We start from the raw sequence: 19,473 nt of genomic DNA, 5'->3' as shown, positions 1-19,473 counted from the left end.
CGCAGTAGGTAGGGGGCAATAATCTCTTCAAGAGCAGCCAGGACTTCGAGCAAGGCCTGGTGACTCAGCTGTAATCATTTTCTTGGCGTTTTGTATCTGTAAACCTTTATTTCAGTCACTGTTGAAAGCTATGGTTTCGGGTACATCTTTCTTTCTCTCTACGTTATTTCAGTTACTGATTTTGTTTACCTGCATGTTTTGTTTTGTTAACTGTGGTCTTGGCCTAAACTTGTTAAATTCTTTATACACTTGCCTCTATGTTGCTATACTTGTTAGTGAGATTCTCAACAATTTCGAGTGCATGTCTTTAAGTCAAAGAGTTATTGACAGAAACATTTATTAAATCACTTGATAAAGTTAATTTTTCAAGACTGGTTTGTAAGTGTGGGATATCATTCATTGCACATTAGTTGGAAATCCCATATGTAAGGAATTCTTAATATATATTCACAAGTATTAAATCTTCAATATTTAAAGGACATGTGAATTTATCAGTAATCCAGTACCTTGTACTTAGTGCCCTTATCTTGATTATCATGATTACAATGTCATATACATTTGTGGTAGTTAAGTATTATAGCATTAAGTTTGAATATTATTTTAATTGATTTAAATTATGACTGTAAACAATTCGATTCCATATCAGTCTCATAATTTAAATTATGTTAAAATAATATGCATCATAGTTATTTGTATCATGTACGAATAATTGTGATACTTTTAGTATTAGTGATATTATTTAGAATTTTTATTCTAAGTAATCAATGCTTATTTTTAAAATCACTGATATTGAAAGTTGAAGTATTTTCTAAGTCGTGTGTATAAAACTCTCAATATTTTATATGCTTAGAAAGTATTTCTAAAATTACTAATTATCCAGAGAGTGATTACCATATATATAAGTCATATATCCTATTGGTGATTATTCAAGGATAATTATAAAAATATTTAAGTGCTAGTATCTACCTCATAGATATTTAGTATTTATTTATTTAATATTTATTTTTGAGTAGTTTGGATTATGGAAATTGAAGCAATTCAATGATGTTATTTGCTCCATAATTTAAACTAACTTAAAATAAATATGCAGCATGATTGATTATAACTAAATCTGTCAACAATTGATATCTAGTATTTTTATTATAACTTATGTGTTATAAGTTAACTATGAGATTTTGGTTTTAGTGAATTTATCAATGTTTACATCTCAAGAATTCACTGAAATCAGAATCATGTTTGTAGCATGATTAGTTGTGTGTAATTTCTTGACTTATATCAGTTAATGATATTTAGTTAAGAGTTCAAGTATGAACTACTTGTGAAGTATTAGTATTTGTGGGATTACTTTGAACTTCTCTAAGTAATCAATGTTTATCCTCAATCACTTATACTAATATAAAAGTGTAAAAATATCTCTTAAAGTACAAGTCAACGAGGATTTTTCTTTATTAGAAGTAACCATATGTTGTCAAGTTAAAATAATTTTTATACTTATTTTCAAATTCCTAAATACTTTGATAATATATGCAGTACTCAATGGATCAAAGTATATAGAACTTAGAATATTTGTCTAAGATTGCAAACAAGTCAATGTCGGTTAATGTTGCTTTATTTATCGAACCAGTATTGATTAAGATACTACAGTTGTTAGGAGCTAACAATTGTATGATATATGAAATTGAATGTTAATATCTTTTTGATAGATAATTGGTATTTAATTCATTGATATCTTATTTTAATATTTAAAATAGGATGCAACATAATTATTGGTATCCAAAGTACTTGACAAGTATCAGACAATGATATATTGTTAATATTTTGTTGCAGATAATTGTGAGATTTTAAGTTCTAGTGGATTTATATGAGTTTCTATATCTGACGGATTCACTATAATTTTAAATCAGCAGTATAGTCATTCTTTTTAAGATTGTTTATCAATATACAATGTTGTTGATAATAATTTTATAAAGATAGATTATGGAGCTTTTGACGTGAATGAGAATTGCTTAGACTTTAGCCTAAGTGATCAATGATTTTACAAAAACTCACTCATATTAAAAGACCAAATCTTTCTTTCTCTTCTTAATACTGCTAGGTCATCAGTCTGTGTCTTAACAAATAAATCTTTTTAGGCATAAAAATAGACTTGTGCACTTGAACAGTTTTAGGAGAAAATCAAACTTCTTTCTGCATTGTTGATTGCTTATTTCATTAAAATCTTTGTGAAATCATTATTGTACATCATTTCTCTCAAAAGATTAAATGCTTAATTTTCATTCATTACAGATCTTAAGTGCATTTTATCTCTATATTTCCATATATTCTATGATACAGGTTCAGCCTCCAATGGCCTTCTTTCATTTGATAGTCATGAGGTTGAAAATCCACAACTTCTATCCCAGACTGTAAAGACAAACACAGAAACAGAACCAACCAACACTCTTCTACCCCTAAAATGAAGTATGAATGAGCGTGAGGGAGAAAGTGCATTAGTGCACCACATAAGGAAGGTTCTAACGTCAACCCAGCAGCTCTGTCTCCTTCAAAGTTAAGATATATTAAAACTGAGGCAACTGCTTGCCCCCATACATCTTCTCAAAAAGATGTAATGGCTGAAAAGGCACAAAATAGTTACTAGATTCATCCTTTCAACATGGTGTGTCTCTTAAAATTGGCCTGTCGGCCAAGGTATCCGATGTAGTGTCATAACCTTAAACATAAACAATTCTTGATGCATAAGAAAAGGTTTCACACACAAAGGAAGAGTTGACGGAAACAAGAGTTTCGACCATTTTACGGTCAAATTTGATTGTTTAAATTTCTTTAATGGACTAATTACCTTTACAGGTGTTAGGAGAGGATACTGATCCAATAGCCATATGTCAGTGGTCATTGTATACCTCCCCAGGCTTAAATCTCCTGGATGCATCTACGGATAGTGGATCTAACATAGGCGCATATCGGCAACTTGTTGACAATGATTTAGATATTACCTGATGAGTCACAAGGAAATGTCTTCACATACATTAGAAGGGAAATTTGATCTTTATGCTAAATTCTTCGGATCATTGTTTACCTTCCCAGAGTTCAAATATGGAACCCTAAAAGGGAAACTAGCAACTTGTAGATTATGAATCAGATTCATCTGACGAGTCTAACAAGGATGGGGATTTGCGAACTCCCATTGCACCACCCGTGACCTCTTTAAGGATGGCTAAGGTGATTTTCCTTGAATTTACAGCTGGATTTTGGAGCTATGAGAGGAGTGATACACTTGTGAGAATGAGTGGAAACAAGAGTGGAGAAAAGAGTGGAACACTTGTTAGGTACATGAAACAGAATCACACACTCACAGTGAGGAAGAAAGAGAAACACCATATCCCATTCCCTATCCCTAAACATGGTTCTTGATACTTCAGGTCTCGAATCTGTTTATGATTGGAACCTAACTCTTACAGATTGGATTAGAATACTTCGGGACCTAACCAGTTGGGAGCTAACAATTGGTAAAAATTGGTGTTCTCATAGTTGGGAGGTATAAGGAGTTGAGAAGATTGGTGAACATGATGATCAATAGTGAAGTCATTCTTGCAGCATTTAAAGGGATATGGTTGATCAAACTCTGACTTGTTATTTACTTTCCAACCAAGTAAAATATGAGAACTCCTTCAGACAACATCGTATATTCCTTCTCTAAGGGGGAGATAAAATCTTATATAATAGTTTGGAGGATTCCTCAACTAAGGGGGAGAAATAGCAGGGAGGAGAAAAAAGATAGAGCACATGTACACTACACCACACCATTGTTGTTTGTAACTACAGATCATATTGTACGGGAGAGGTGATAAACACAAGGTGATTTCCTAGTAATCAGAAGAAGTGGTTTGGTTCATCACTATTCTTCATAAGGGGGGAAGTTGTTTTCCAAAAGGGGGATATCGTTAGTTCTTATCTGCGGATCCTATTGTACGGGAGAGGTGGTAGACGCAGGTGATCTCCTTTAAGCAGTTGACTCTCATAGGGGGAGAAGCAAGAGAGATATGCGCTTCTCAACAGGAAATGTGATTGTACAAAAGAAGCTGCTAATGATTACTTCAAGAATGAAAAGTGTTATCTGGCAGAGATTTGAAGAACCAAGTAAATAAAGATAAAACTACTTGAAGATCAGTTCAGTGGAAGATGAACAAGCATCTTTCATTTCAGTTACTCAAGAAATCTGTAAATGCAGTATTTGATCCAGAAAACCAGTAGCATTATTTACAAGTCCTGGTATATTACTTTTTCTAGTTGTTAGTTGAGTTATCCTCTCTATTTAATTTGTTTGTTAGATTTAACAATCAAATAGGGGGATATTGTTGGTGAGACTGCGTAGTTGTATGAACAGTTGTGTGATAACTCAACACGATAACCCTAGAATAGGACAGGTTAATAATACTACGTCTACACAAGAAATCAGGAAGAATGAAGATAAGGCAAATACAAAGAATCAAAAGATTAGAAGAAGGCCTGAAGTCTGTTTACAAGTCACTGAAAGAAGTTCATTAATATGTTCATGCCTTAGTGAATAATAACGGTTAAAGACTTTCAGAGTTTCAGAAATAACGAAGATTCAGTGTAGAAGTTCTACCAGAAGATTTCAGTGTATTGGCATTGATTGAAGATAGACAGTGTATGAAGCATTTGAATATGAAGAATTGAAGACAACGTATAGATAGAGGTTAAAGAAGACAACTGCAGTCTTGAAGCTATACTCAATGACAGGAGTTCATTTATATGTTTAAGCATCGGTGAAGAACAGTAAATGAAGTATTCAAGATTGTAGTAGCAATGAAGACATTGTCTAAAGCACCAGAAAGGATTCTAGTGAAAGTACATTTGCTTGTTGACAGTCAGTGTTAGAAGAAATGGATATTCAACCAATCTGTATCAACTCAGAAACACAAGACAAATTGAATTAGGCTCTCTCAATGCTAGTTGTTTATAAACCAGACCAGTGCACCAAACATCAGTATACATAAGGGATTTTAATTCACTTATAGAAGAAAATGTTGATATAATGAAGAATGGTTTGATAAAAGAAAGAATATTCTAAGTCATAACAGTCTTCTTCCTGGTCGTCATAGAAGTGTACAAAGACTATGGTCGCCACAGAACAGTTCGCCATAGAGAATCTCACTAAGGCACCACAATGGTCGCCATAGAGATTCTCTAAGGTACCTGGTCGCAATGGACTTTAGTCACCACAAAAGAAGCCTCTATAGCTACCCAGTCGCCATAGAGCCTTTGTTAATCTCAGAATTTCAAGTGAATCTCTTGGTCGCCATAGAAGTTCACTTGGTCGCCACAGAAGATCACTTGGTCGCCATAGAAGTCACTTGGTCGCCATAGATAATCACTTGATCGCCATAGAAGTTCCCTTGATCGCTATAGAAGATCCCCTGGTCGCCATAGAACATATGCAGTCACCATAGAGCTCTATAGAGACACTGGTTGCCATAGAAGCTTGCTCAGATCGTCATAGAAGAGTTGTGTATTCATTGATTTTAATTACAGTAAATTTAAATGGAATGAGTGGACATAAAGCTGCCACCTGTCCATTGAATTTGGAAGTCTACACAGAGAAGCAAAATATATAACAATCAAAATTATTATTGTTAAGAAGTTCTTTTCATCTTCTCTCTCACGAGAGGTGATGAAAACAAGAAACAAAGAGAATACAGAGAAGCTCAGCACATTGATATCCGTTTAACTTCTCACCGGAGTAACGTTATAATGCCCGATTTAACTCTTGTATATTCATAAGGGCATTAAATCCTTAGATAAACAAAAGCTAAATTATTGTATAGGATTTGATTTGTAAATCTTTGTGGAAGCTAAGAACTTTGTTGTTCTTAGATTGTAGCTGGTTAATTTATTTACCGGAGTGTAGCAACACCCCTCGCGGACTTAGATATGATTATATAGTTGCCCGAATATATTGTGTTCCTCGTTTTATATTCCCAAACACTATTCATCTCAAGAACACGAAACCACTAACCGAGCACTAAATCTTATATCCGCTAAAGATTCGAAAGAATTTTAAATTTAGTGATTATCGTATTCAACCCCCCCTTCTACGATAATTCAAGACCTAACAATTAGTATCAGAGCTTGTTGATCGATATACAGATCAGATCCGGTGTGTCAGCCCAAACAATCAAGTTCTCATATTTTCAGATTTTTTAATTTTCAAAAAATTTCAACACTTGATATTTTTGATTTTTAAATAATTTGGACTTAGCCATAATTTTTATATCTAATTTATTTATTTTTCCATAAAATTTAAAATTCTTAAATTTAAGTTTTTCTTAAATAATAATTTACATTTTATTTAATTTTTAAGAAAATTCGAAATTCTTGAAAATTAGATTTTATGTAAATATTTATTTTTGACTAATTTATTTTCTAAGAAAATTAAAAATATTGGAAATTTAAATTTCTCTTAAATATTAAATTAAGGGTACTCAAGGATTGGTAGACTCAGGATTCCTCCGAGCTTTTAAAGTTGTTTTTAATCTTTTGAAGAAAACGAAGACCATGTGTTATTCAGACGGAAAATTCCCGAAAACGGAAATTGAAGATAATGGTTTTCTTACTCCAATGGAACTGATTTCAAGACTTACAGACAAAAATTATGGAACTTCCTCAAAGGCTTACTCCATAGGATACCACTGGGTTTTCAGATACAGGAATTGAATGAAATTTCTAGGGGTACAGTTTTTCTCGGAGATTTTAAGAAAACTCTATGATTCCAGATTATACATTTACACAGTGGTTTGTAAAAATACTATATTTATCCGGGAATCAATGAGATCATACATGCAGGATTTGTTGAGGTCAGAGAGAATAGTGGGGATAGACAAATATCTCAGTTACATGCAATAAAGTTGGAATTTCGGGACAGAATGTAAGTGTTACTGATAGCTGAATCAGAAGAAGCTTATGTAGAAGTACTTGAGGGACTGGACGTCAAGGCAGTGTTTTACTTGTCAGGGAAGTTTGGTCGCATTAGATTCACAAGGAATACATAAGCTATATCAAAAGATCAAGCCTATCTTTTCTGAAGCCGATATTCTTACAGATTCAGTTCAAGGGGTGATTATAGACTGAGGTTGGGACATAAACAAGATTTGATAGATACAGTATGACAAGCAATATGTGTCAAGTAACTATCAGGGGTTTTGCTACAACAGAACAAGAAGCTTGACAAACAAGGATGAGTAGGGATTCAGTTGAAGAATTGAGACAAAGGTGGAATGTTTTCTTAGGAAAGCAGCCAGTCAAAACTTATAGTGCACGGGAAAGAGTTGGGATGGATCAGATGACGAGAATAATGAATATCTTGCTTTCATAGCAATCACTGAAGATGGTCCAACTCACATATCGCAGGTTTCAAATTCTTGAACCACTGCAATACTTTGCTCTCAATATTCAATGCATGATAAGATCATAGTGTTTAAATGTTTAACACTCGCACAAGCATGATAGCATCACACATAGATAACGTTGAACTAGTTCACTAGATTATTTTTCTGGTAACTAGGATAGATGTTTAACTTGTTCATTTTACTTTAGATGATCTTAAATATGTGATTGAATATTTATTGAACATGATTTGTTGCTCTAGTGAGATATATGTTTTCCAGCACTTAAGATCTTTGTTTTTGCTTATTCTATGTATCCAATTATAATATTATTTTCTCATTTATTCTGGGTTGCTCCCCAGGAAAAATGAAAGGAAAAGAGTGAAGTCATGCAGGCTATTTCTTTCCATCCTGGCAAAAGAGAGTGAGAGGAGTCCCACCTTCGAAGGTGAAGGTGAAGGTGTGAGGGTAGTGCGCCAATGGGAGCCCTTGATGCAACAAAAGAGAGAAAATGAGAGAAATGCAGGTACAGGAGTTATAAGGATGGAAACCATTGCTAGTGAGTCAATGAATGTCAGTGATGCAGAAAGGGAGAGACTATTTCAGCAAGAATATAAAGTTGTAATAGATTCTATCTCCCTGGATGCTGAGACATTTACTCATCCTGTTCCAGCTTATCAAACTCTAGCTTGACAGGGCAATGTGGATGCTGAGAGGATGCTGAACCTAGTGCATACAACTGCTTCATTACAAAGGGCAAATGATGCAATCAGTGCTATACCATCTACAACAGGTAGCGATCCTAAATTGGCTGAAGACTCTTTTGGGGATGATGGTGAAGATGTGGAGGTGAGAACATGAGTATAGGGGGAGATGCCGATATTCCTTCCTGGATGATGACTAAAGAGTGTTCATATTCACATCTCCAATCCACCTTATTCAAGCTAATTCACGACACCCAAACAGCAATTCAGGCATCCAAAAGTGTCAGCAATAAAAGCTTACTCACAACACATCTTGAAGCTCTACAACTGCACAAGATTTAATCTCTCCAACACAGTCAAAGTGTGGATGAAATAAAGCATGAAATTTCTGAAGTCAAATAAGATCTTGTGGCAAGGGTGGATGCCAGACTTCCAGGAACCACCATGACTGAGATAGCTCAAAATCTAAGGAAAGAAGCTGATCTAAACAGAAAGGTTGAGGCCATGGACTCTAGGTTGTCTAATGTGGAGAAGTCAGTGGCCAACATACTTGCAAATCAGGAAGCTCAGACTGCTCTGCTCCAACAGTTGATGGCTGCACAACTCCCTTCTTCTAAACAACTTGATGCTAACAAAAGGGGGAGAAAAACTCATCAAGTAAGGGGGAGAAACTGCTCAAAATTCAATTCAACAAAGTAATTGTGCCAGCAATTGCTTTCACTAAGCCACCAGCTATAGACAACATTGATCTCATCAATCTAGCAGCAGTAAAACTAGAATCAAATGACAAACTGACAAAGATTGATGTAGCAGCAGCTGAGAAGGAGCTAGATGATAAATGGAAAAAGATTGATGCAGATATTCAAAAGAAATTTGGTTTATTTCAGAAACCAAACAATATTTTTTATCACCACTCACAAGTCACACAAATCCCAGTGAATGAAATGTGTCTTGGTAGCTTGGAAAAAGGCCAAACTTCATGCATTAGATCTCCAAAAGCTAATCTAATTCTGAATCCCAAAAGGAACTATTCAAAGTTCTCATACAAAAACCCTGTGATCTTATGTTTGAGACACCTAGGCCAGATGAAAAGAAGTTGTTAGCGAGGTCAATTGCATTTTAAAAAGATCCATCTGATTCAGTTCAAAAGAAAAGAATTGCCAAAATTTATAGGAATGGAAAAGAACTCTGTGTGGTGGCTGGACACCCTCTGTTTGTAGAAGCTAAGAAGGAAGAAAAAAAAAAGATCAAGCAAGAAAACAAGCAGGCTGCTTTAGATGCTAAGAAGCTCAAACAAAAGAAGGAGCAAGCTGCTATCTTAGCCAAACTTCAAGTTGTCAAATCTACAACTGAGATTTCTGAAAAACCACATGTGATTATTGAAGCTCAAGATCAACAAATGCAAAATGAACCTCCATAAAAAAGAAAATTCAGATACAACCTTCCCTCTAAAAGTAAATTGGACTTTAGTGATGAGGAAATGGAGGACTACATTCCCAAACAGTCTACAACTTCAACTCAAACATCCCAGCCCTCAGTGGTACATGAGGAATTCAAGGTAGATCCAACAAAGAACTTTCATGGTGAACCTATAATTCCCAAGGATGAGCCAATAGACTAGGAAAGCTTGGAAATTCCTGGACTCAATTTACCTATCTTCAACAATCTAAAGAATACAAAGATTAAAGCAACCAAGAAAGTGAAGCATGTGACTTTCAGGTCCAAGACCCTAACCAAATCTCAACCCACAGTCAACAAGGGAGATATTTTATACATCTGTGACATCAAGGAGTTTTCTGAAATAAACCTCTACTTGGATGAATTGGAAGAAGTAAGAGGAATTGATGATCATAGACATCTTCCTGAAAGGCTGGTGTTCAAGTACAAGGGAGGGAAAGAAATCACATGGCCACTTCATGGGATTCTTCAGGAAAGCTGCTCTGTACTGATTAAGATCTTCTCATCTTTCAAGAAGAACTTTGGTTTCAATATAATTGCAAAAAAGTTGGTTCTAAAGAAGATAGAAGATCTAAGGAGTGATAAAGCCAAGAATGCACTTCCAAGATCTCTGAAAAATCCCTTCACACGAAAAAGAGTGCATTTAAGGCCTTATTGGCTGATGGAATTCAGATATGATAAGGGAGTTGGAAGATTCTTCAGACTGGATGACCAATTGAGTATCTCTAGCAATGAGACTCTTTTGGAAATACAAGAAAAGTTGGATCTATCTGAAGCTGATGAACTTGAATTTCACAGAAAACTCCAGAATCAAATAGAAGAAAATAACAAGAAGCTTGGGAAGAAATCCAAACAATCAAGGAAATAAAATCATCTGCTCAGACTAGAGGATCACCTTGATTATGATTGTGAGAACTCTTTGTACACTTTGCTTTGTTCAATTTTCAATAAATTGTAGCACTTATCAATTTTATCTACTACATTTTAATCTGTATTTTAATGGTGTTTTGTTATCATCAAGTTTCTCTTAATTAATGGTTACAATTCCGATAGGCATAAATTGGGGGAGATTGTTTCGGAATATGTTGTGAACTTGATGATAAGTCAAACAAAATATCTTAGTAGATTTAACTTAGTGAAATTTGTAGCTCTCGACGGATGATCTAATATAGTCCCGACGGATGAAATTTATAGTCCTGTCGAATGACAATTTGACATCCATCGAGAGTGTAGCTTATGTAACAAATAAGTACTGTAGCACATTTCTGCAAACAACATGTTTTAGTCTGGTAGATTGTGTAGGGTTCTCTGAGTCATATTGTCTACTAGATTGATATGCAGAATAGGTTGACTAATTGTAAATATGAGATATCTTGCAATTCTGTATAAGTGAAATAGAGTCAAGTGGCAGATAGACTCCCGACAGATGATCTACAAGAATCCCGACGGATGATCAACAAAGTTCCCGACGGATGACCAACATAGTCCCGACAGATGATCAAATTCAAAATAGCTATTGACAGTGACAACACAGTCACATGCATTGGGTGTTTGCAAAAGGAATGTGGCAGCCTGTTAAGCAGGATTTTTGAGTACAAAGAAGCATTACTATTTCCATGCAAATGTGAAGATATTCAAAGATACAGGAATAGAGTAGTGAAGCAGCATGGAGTTAGGCTAGATATATTTTGTTTTATTATCTTGTCTTACCATCATGTAACTTGGTGATATATTAACCAAGAGTGCAAGTAGAACACTTAACTAAGCAAGTTTATTTTCAGAAAAATATATCAAACTGTATTCTGTAAGAATTTCTCTATAGTTTGTTTGTTCAAGTTGTAAAGCAGCTGTGAGCTATTCAAAGCTCCACAGAGTTCTCATTCTGATATATATATATATATATATATATATATATATATATATATCGGATGGATACAGCAAATCCACCAGAAAGTTTTAAAGCCTTGTGTTTTATTACTTAGTGTTTTGATTTCAATTATCTTTCTATTACGCAGTTAAGCAAATCAAACATTATTATATGTATTAAGTTAGAACATTTTTTAAAATCAAGAAAAGAAGCCAGAATTACATTCAACCCCCCCTTCTGTAATTTTTGTTGTATTGTTAGGGAATAACAGCAAGTGAACACCGAGTCCCTTGGAATAAAACAAGTACGGACTTTTGACCGTCCAAAACACCACCAGAATGACTCTTGGGTTTTCGTTTAAAACTCCGACAGACTCTCGGTATTATAATTATACATCACACTCATGGTAGCGCTAAAATATTCTACGATATATATACATTGTAACACGATCGCCGTTGATGTGAAAAACTCAAATACTAGTATCATGGCAATCATGTCATTTAAGCAAAAGACAGTAAAATAATCTTTTCACAAAACAACAGTATATGGAGTTGGGTCCGTAAACTTTCCTGGGTACTTTGAGGTGGAGGATGATCTTGGGTCCGCTCGAAAATCTATAATCATAAACATATATTGTTTCCTTAGATCTCGTTCTTATTTATGGAAAATAGTACATACGCGCTACTTATTAATCATTCCCGCAACTCATTTTACTCTTATTATTCCTTTAAGCACTCATCCATGTCTTATTCGCTTTCTTTTCGAAATCCTTTATGTCCGTTTATGCCTTTTACATTTTGATCGTTGGCTCCGCTTATGATTCCTAATGGTTTTCTAATTGCTCGGTCTCAGCTCTGACATTTTTATAAAATTGGAAAATCTTTATTTGCACTTGAAATTTTTAATATTAGTTAATAAACTCTATTTATTACTCTCTGTAAAAATTTCATGATTTTTTAATATTTTTAAATCGATCATTTCTATTCCCAAAGTTCGTAATTCGTAGCAGTTTTTGTCGCATAAATCACTTTTACTAAAACAGTCATAACTTTTGATTCGTAAATCGAAACCAAGCGATTCAATCACCTAAAAGATCCTTATAACATTGTATATCATAATCAAGTGTTATGTTTCAAGAAACTACAGTTTATACATTCTGGAACTTCTGCAGAAACTTTAAGTTGAGTTTTGTTCGTTTTAAAGAGGTTACAATTACGATTCGAGTTTTGTTTATGTCTTAAATCATTTTACCACCATCAACAACCATTATATCATTATTTCAACACTAACTCCTCTCAGTGACATCATATTCTTGAGGTAACAATCATCAACCTTAAAACTAATTAATTAAATATCAAGATTATAACAAATCAACCACTAAAACTAGGTTTATAACTAATATTTCAAAGTTTCTTGAAACTTAAATCTTAAATAGAAATTGGTCAAATATTTATACCTTTCTTGAAAGCTTGTGATGTGTTATTGATGATGGTGGAGTCTTGGGGATGCTTGGTTGAGCTTAAGGAACCTAAATCAAGCCATAAAAATCAAGAAACCAAGAAAAGTTACTATTCATTACTATTCAATATCACTTTTCTTGAATTTATTTCACCCATCAAACCTTTATAGAATGAGCTCAAAAATTTATCTTACCTTAGTATAGGATGTATGAAGATTGGGATTTAATGGTGGAATTTTTCCATGGCTAGGACTTGGTGTTTGGAAATTGATTTCTTCCTTTTTCTTGATGAAGGTCGAATGGAATGAAAGGGAGAGAAAATAGAGTTTTGTGGCTTTCTTGAAATGCTTCTCTTAAAAGATTTTTGAGATATAATTTTTTATATCTCATAGTACTACTAAATCAATGAAATCTTGGCAAGCTATTCTCCTTGGTTTAGATTCTAGGTTTACTATTAATTAGCTTTTAGGTTATCGTTCTATCTATTCTAGGTTCCTATTTGGTTGCTTGACCATGGTTAGTTTCTTACTCTATTTAGCTAGTATAGTTAGCTTGGTTTGATACGTTTATTTATTCGTTTACGTGTTCTCTCGGTCGCTTATTCATTTTCATAATAAACTCTCGTAAACGGTTCGCGGTGTAAATCATTTCTTATACGTTCTTTATGTTTTTGAAGTATCATACTTGGATTTGAATTTGTAGAATTTTAAATTTTTTAATTATATTGTGATTCCCATAGTCCTTGATGGTTCGTAGATACGGTCATTTTTCAAAGTTCATTTTCTTCAAAAAATAATAGCGTTTACATACACTCATTTTGTACGTATAACCATGTTATCGACTCCGAATCTCAATTTCTCATGCACAATATAGTGCGGGCTAAAAAGTTTTTTCCCGTTTTTCAGGGTTACTATTTATTAAGCGTTTTACAAAATCTCAAAAATTTGAGTTATTACAGTCTTCCCCTCTAAAAAGAATTCCGTCCCGGAATCAATTAGAAAGCATGTAGGGATATCTATTCTTCATTGCTTATTCTAGTTCTCAAGTTGACTCTTCAACATTCTGATTTATCCACAAGATTCTGACCAGCTTCACAGTCATGTTCCTCATCACTTATTCCTTCTGGTCCATCACTCTTATTGTTTGCTCAACGTAGGTCAAGTCTGGTTGTAAGTCTAACTGCTCATACTCTATCACATATCGCGCATCGGCATGGTATTTCCTTAGCATTGACACATGGAACACGTCGTGCACTTGTTGCAGATTAGGAGGCAAGGCAAGCTCGTAATCTAGTGGTCCTATTCTCCTCAAGATCTCAAAGGGTCCTACGAATCTGGGGCTTAGTTTCCCTTTCTTTCCAAATCTCATCACTCATTTCCATGGAGATATCCGCTAAAGATTCGAACGAATTTTAAATTTAGTATTTATCGTATTCAACCCCCCTTTCTACGATAATTTGAGACCTAATAATTGGTATCAAATCTTGTTGATCGATATACAGATCAGATTCGGTGTGTCAGCCCAAACAATCAAGTTCTCACATTTTCAGATTTTTTAATTTTCAAAAAATTTCAACACTTGAGATTTTTGAATTTTAAATAATTTGGACTTAGCCATAATTTTTATTTCTGATTTCTTTATTTTTCCATAAAATTAAAAAATCTTAAATTTAAATTTTTCTTAAATAATAATTTCCATTTTATTTAATTTTTAAGAAAATTCGAAATTCTTGAAAATTAGATTTTATGTAAATATTCATTTTTGACTAATTTATTTTCTAAGAAAATTAAAAATATTGGAAATTTAAATTTTTCTTAAATATTAAATTAAGGGCACTCAAGGATTGGTCGACTCAGGATTCCTCCGGGCTTTTAAAGTGGTTTTTAATCTTTTGAAGAAAACGAAGACTATGTGATATTCAGACGGAAAATTCCCGAACACGGAAATTAAAGATAATGGTTTTCTTACTCCAATGGAACTGATTTCAAGACCTACAGATGAAAATTGTGGAACTTCCTCAAAGGCCTATCCCATAGGATACCAATGGGTACAGTTTTTCTCGGAGATTTTAAGAAAACTCTATAATTCCAGATTATATAGTCACTGTAATAACCCCAATTTTTGGAATTTTTGAAATCCTTATGAATAGTGTTTTGCTGATAATGCTGAATAAGAAAACATTTCATGCCACACTATGTAGGGGTTCTTTTATTGATCCTCTGGGATATTATTAGTACTGTATGTGGTATATAAGTGTATGTAAAGATCGTCAGAATCCAAATTCGAACACTTTGATTTTTCCCGAAAATCCACCAGATACCGAAGGAATTGAGTATAAGGTAACAGGATAAAAATGATTTAAATTCAAGAATTATAAGAGAGGATTATAAGAGAGGATCATAAAAGGAATATAATGTATTGAGAAAGGTTAAGGAAACCCAAGAAATAAGATCCCGGGTATGATCCCTCAAACGATAAACGAAAACGAAAGGTAAGCGAACCGTATAACAGATCAACGGTCATTAGCCAAGTAATTAGAAGCTAATCAAAGAGGTTAGTGAGGATGATGTCATCAAACCAATAAGAAGAGGACAAGCATTGGAAGATGACATAGGATTGATGACTTAAGCATGACAAAAAGGGAAGGAAGGGTGGTTGATTTCAAGCCACACAATTTTACATGGTTAAAAGATAATTAAACAAAACAAAAGCAAAACAACCAAGCAAAACAAATCACAAACACAAAAACACATCTTGACTTCATTTCAAGCAACAAAGATCTCGGCTTTTCTTCTTTTTCAAAGAGAAAAATTTCAAAATCCAAGATCCAACCATTGTTAAATTGCAAGGTAATTATCCAAGGTTCCTTATGATTAGTTATGGCTATCCTAGGAGTTTAAGCTCCAAATTCCTTCAAAATCTCTTCCAATAATTCAAGGAAGAAGATGGTGAATAGTAACTTTCAAAAAAATAACTGTAGTTTCCTTGAATTTTTATGAAAGTTTAAGGTGATACAAGCAAGGATCAAGGTTCTTTAGGCATTCAAAGCTCTTGTGTTGTGTTAAGAAGCTTCAAGAAGGTATAAACTCCAAACCCTAGATTTAGTTTTGAGTATTTAGGAATGGTTATGATTGATATAGTATATGTGAAGCATGATGCTTGTTTGTTTAAAGTTTGGTTGAGTTTGTAGAGATTTTGATGGTTGAATCTTGGTTATTAGTTAATAAACCTTAATATGGTTAGTAGCTTTTGTTGTGATTGAATGAGTTGTTTAAAACATGAAGTAATGGACTGATGTGGTGAGGTTTGGAGGGATTTTGGGTTGTAATGTTGACTGTGGGTCGATTGTGGATTGATTTGGAGTTGTACAAATTTGGTAATCGCGTAAACATAGCTGTCGTAATGTCCGATTATCCTAGACTGTTTTTGTTCATAACATCAGGACCCGAGAACTCACTGTTAGGTTTTGACCACTGCCATGATTAGATAGTTCATGTTACGAGCTTCGTTTTGATATGTGGTTCGTTTGAATCCGATGTACGGTTTAGGAGAAACGACTGTTTTAAGTGACGGCGTTTCGCGAACGAACCATTACCCCTCGCCTTAATTTGAATCATTGGTTAAAGACCTTAAATGACTAATTGGAGTATGAAACATTTATGTAAAGTGGACTAGGCAGTTGGTAAGGTACTCGCGAAGGAATCGCTTTAAAACTCTTAATGGTTAATTTATTAAAAATGGTGGAGCCGAGGGTACTCGAGCGACTTAAGTGAATCGTTAAGCGCGAAAGCGAATGTTAGGGGTCTAATTGGTTAAGGTCTAGTTTCTTAAGCGACCGGGGTTTAATTCCGACTTATGTTGTTGTTCATAGGTTATCGGACCCACTCTAAGTTTAAGTCTATCCGGGAACACTCAGGCAAGTTTTCTACTCGTTATACTGTTGTTGTGATGTATACATATGTATATGCATTATCTTGTGATAGATGCATGGTGGTTAATTAGAAAATCTTGCGATATATTGGAGCATGTGATATGGTATATATGCATGTCTGTTTCGTAATCTTGATATATATTGTTGATTCAATTGCTTATAAGTTGCATAATACCTATGCTAGAGATAAGTAGTAGTTGCGTATACCCTTAGTATAGGGGACACAAAGGTGAACATTTTCTAAAACCGGGAGTCGATGTTCCCGAGTATATTATATGTATTTATATATATATATATAGATATAGTTTTCAAAACTATGAATCGAATTAGGTTTATTCGATAAATTTATTTTATTAATGAATATTATTTTGAATATTCATTCGAGGGCTTATGACTCCGTTTATTTTAATTAATGAATATTATTTTGAATATTCATTCGAGGACATATGACTCCGTTTATTTTATTAATGAATATTATTTTGAATATTCATTCGAGGACGTATGACTCCTTTTATTTTATTTAATGAATATTATTATTGAATATTCATTCGAGGACTTATGACTCCGATTATTTACTAATTATTATTCTTTATTTTATTAAAGAATAATGTGTCGATAATCAAACTCACTTTTGATTATTCAAATAAAGATAGTACTTTCGTATAAATATATCTTTGGTTATTTAATATTCATTTCAAGTATAAGTTTTAAAACTTCTACTTCAATCATTTTTATAAAGATTATTCTTTATGGGAATATTATTTAAATAATAATATTCAGATATTTTCTAATATATTGGGACTGATTTATTTTATTAAATCAGCATCACTCCAAATATTCTTAAAAATGTTTTCGAGTCTTCAAAATGATTTTAAAAGTTAGAGCGGATCCCAAAACTCATTTTTATATTTAAGATCTTCCTTTCAAAGGGGATTTAAATACTCGCTCAAAACCTGAGGGATCCGTCTCTGTGGTGTTTTTATATTCGCAACGAGGTTGCTGTTTTGATAAATGAATTGATTACTTACCCAACGTTGGGGAAGTAAGTCCATCTATTGAGTCGGCATAAGCACCATGGGCTCAGTGGGCGTCCATGAAAGTATAAGTGGCTCAGTGGGAGTCCATCAAATGCGTAAGTGGCTGAGTGGCAGTCCAGCATAAGGTCCTATTGCGACCAGGGTGATGACCAGTGGGGAATTCGTCCATCTACTAGTATAAAAGGTTACTTATTGGTATATTTGCCTGATCAGCAAGATATCAGGTTTATTCCAAGGTTTTCTCCTTTCCAAATTCATTGGATATTGCAACTCTGTTTATAATTTTCATAACAGAGGTTTTCAAGGAGTGTATGAAATGTATATATATATAGGTGTATATATATATCGGGACTTAATGAAGTATCTCGTAACTTCATTTCTTTCAAATGATATTTCAAAGATTGAATCTATTCAAGTCTTATCTTGTAGTCTCATCAGTGTGATGAACTTTTAAAACTAATTATAACTTGAATGGTGGTGGTTCAAGTAGTATTCAGAAAAGATATAAGTATATTGGAGTATCTTGTAACTTCATCTTTTAAACGTATATCTAGTAAATGATTATCTTATGCATGTCAAAGATTTTCAGAAAAAAGGTTGATACAAGGTTAGATATATGAGATCACCTTGCGACGATATTTTATACAGTTATAAACTGGAACTCTGTGTATATTATACATGTCAGAGGATTTCAAAGATTTGAGAAGTATATATGTATATATATACTGAATATTTTGTGACTTCGTCGCGTTAAGATATCAAACTTGGTTCATTTCTTCTTGACCAAGACTTTCATGAGTACTATGAGAATGCTCATATATTGTTAATTATTATACATATTATTTCGGTGGGCTTGTTGCTCACCCTTGCTTTCTTCTTCATCACACAACAACAGATAGACATGATGAACAGGACCAAGCTCCCAATTTGGGAGTGGATAGGAAACGTTCCGTAGTTTCCTGTAGGCGTTGATGCCGTTGTAGCTGAGGTAGGAACTACCAATAGGCTAGGCTTTCAACTTTTGTTGTACCAGACTTATGTACATTTATGAATTGTAATAATGGCAAATAATATGTAAATTTATTCAGAAACCCTTTTGAGGTGTAATGACTTATAATTGTGGAACAAAATGACTTGTGTTATTTTTGGTATTCATCTCTGAGACTATAACTTGTGGTGTGTGTGTGTATATTGTGGGGTCATAGTACTCAGTAGTCAGTTGACTATTAAGATTAAGTATTGATAAGGGAAATGGAACTCGTGACAACCCGAATCCCCGACCCCGGATTTGGGGGTATTACAGAAGTTGTATCAGAGCAAAGCGTTATAAACATCAGAGATGATGTGATGTTATGATAATAAGTTCACAAAGATAATAAGAACTCTTGCCAAGTTCATAGTCGGGCTACCTAATGTAGTACTGACAGTTAAAACCCTTATGGGAACCCTTATAAATATCGTGGTAGTAACATAGTTCGTTCTCGTATAGGGTAGCGGGGCACCGAACCCTGAGGTTCAGGAGCATCAGCATGAGGATCTAATGGAGGATCCTGACGAGAATGTAGAGAGGACCGCTGAGGAATTGATGACCGTAGTCAGGGCGACTACCAGAGC

This window comes from Apium graveolens, chromosome 8 (assembly GCF_009905375.1).
Source record: "Apium graveolens cultivar Ventura chromosome 8, ASM990537v1, whole genome shotgun sequence".
Taxonomy (NCBI): Eukaryota; Viridiplantae; Streptophyta; class Magnoliopsida; order Apiales; family Apiaceae; genus Apium; species Apium graveolens.
The sequence above is the reverse complement of the archived record's forward strand: the minus strand, read 5'-3'. Positions refer to the sequence as shown.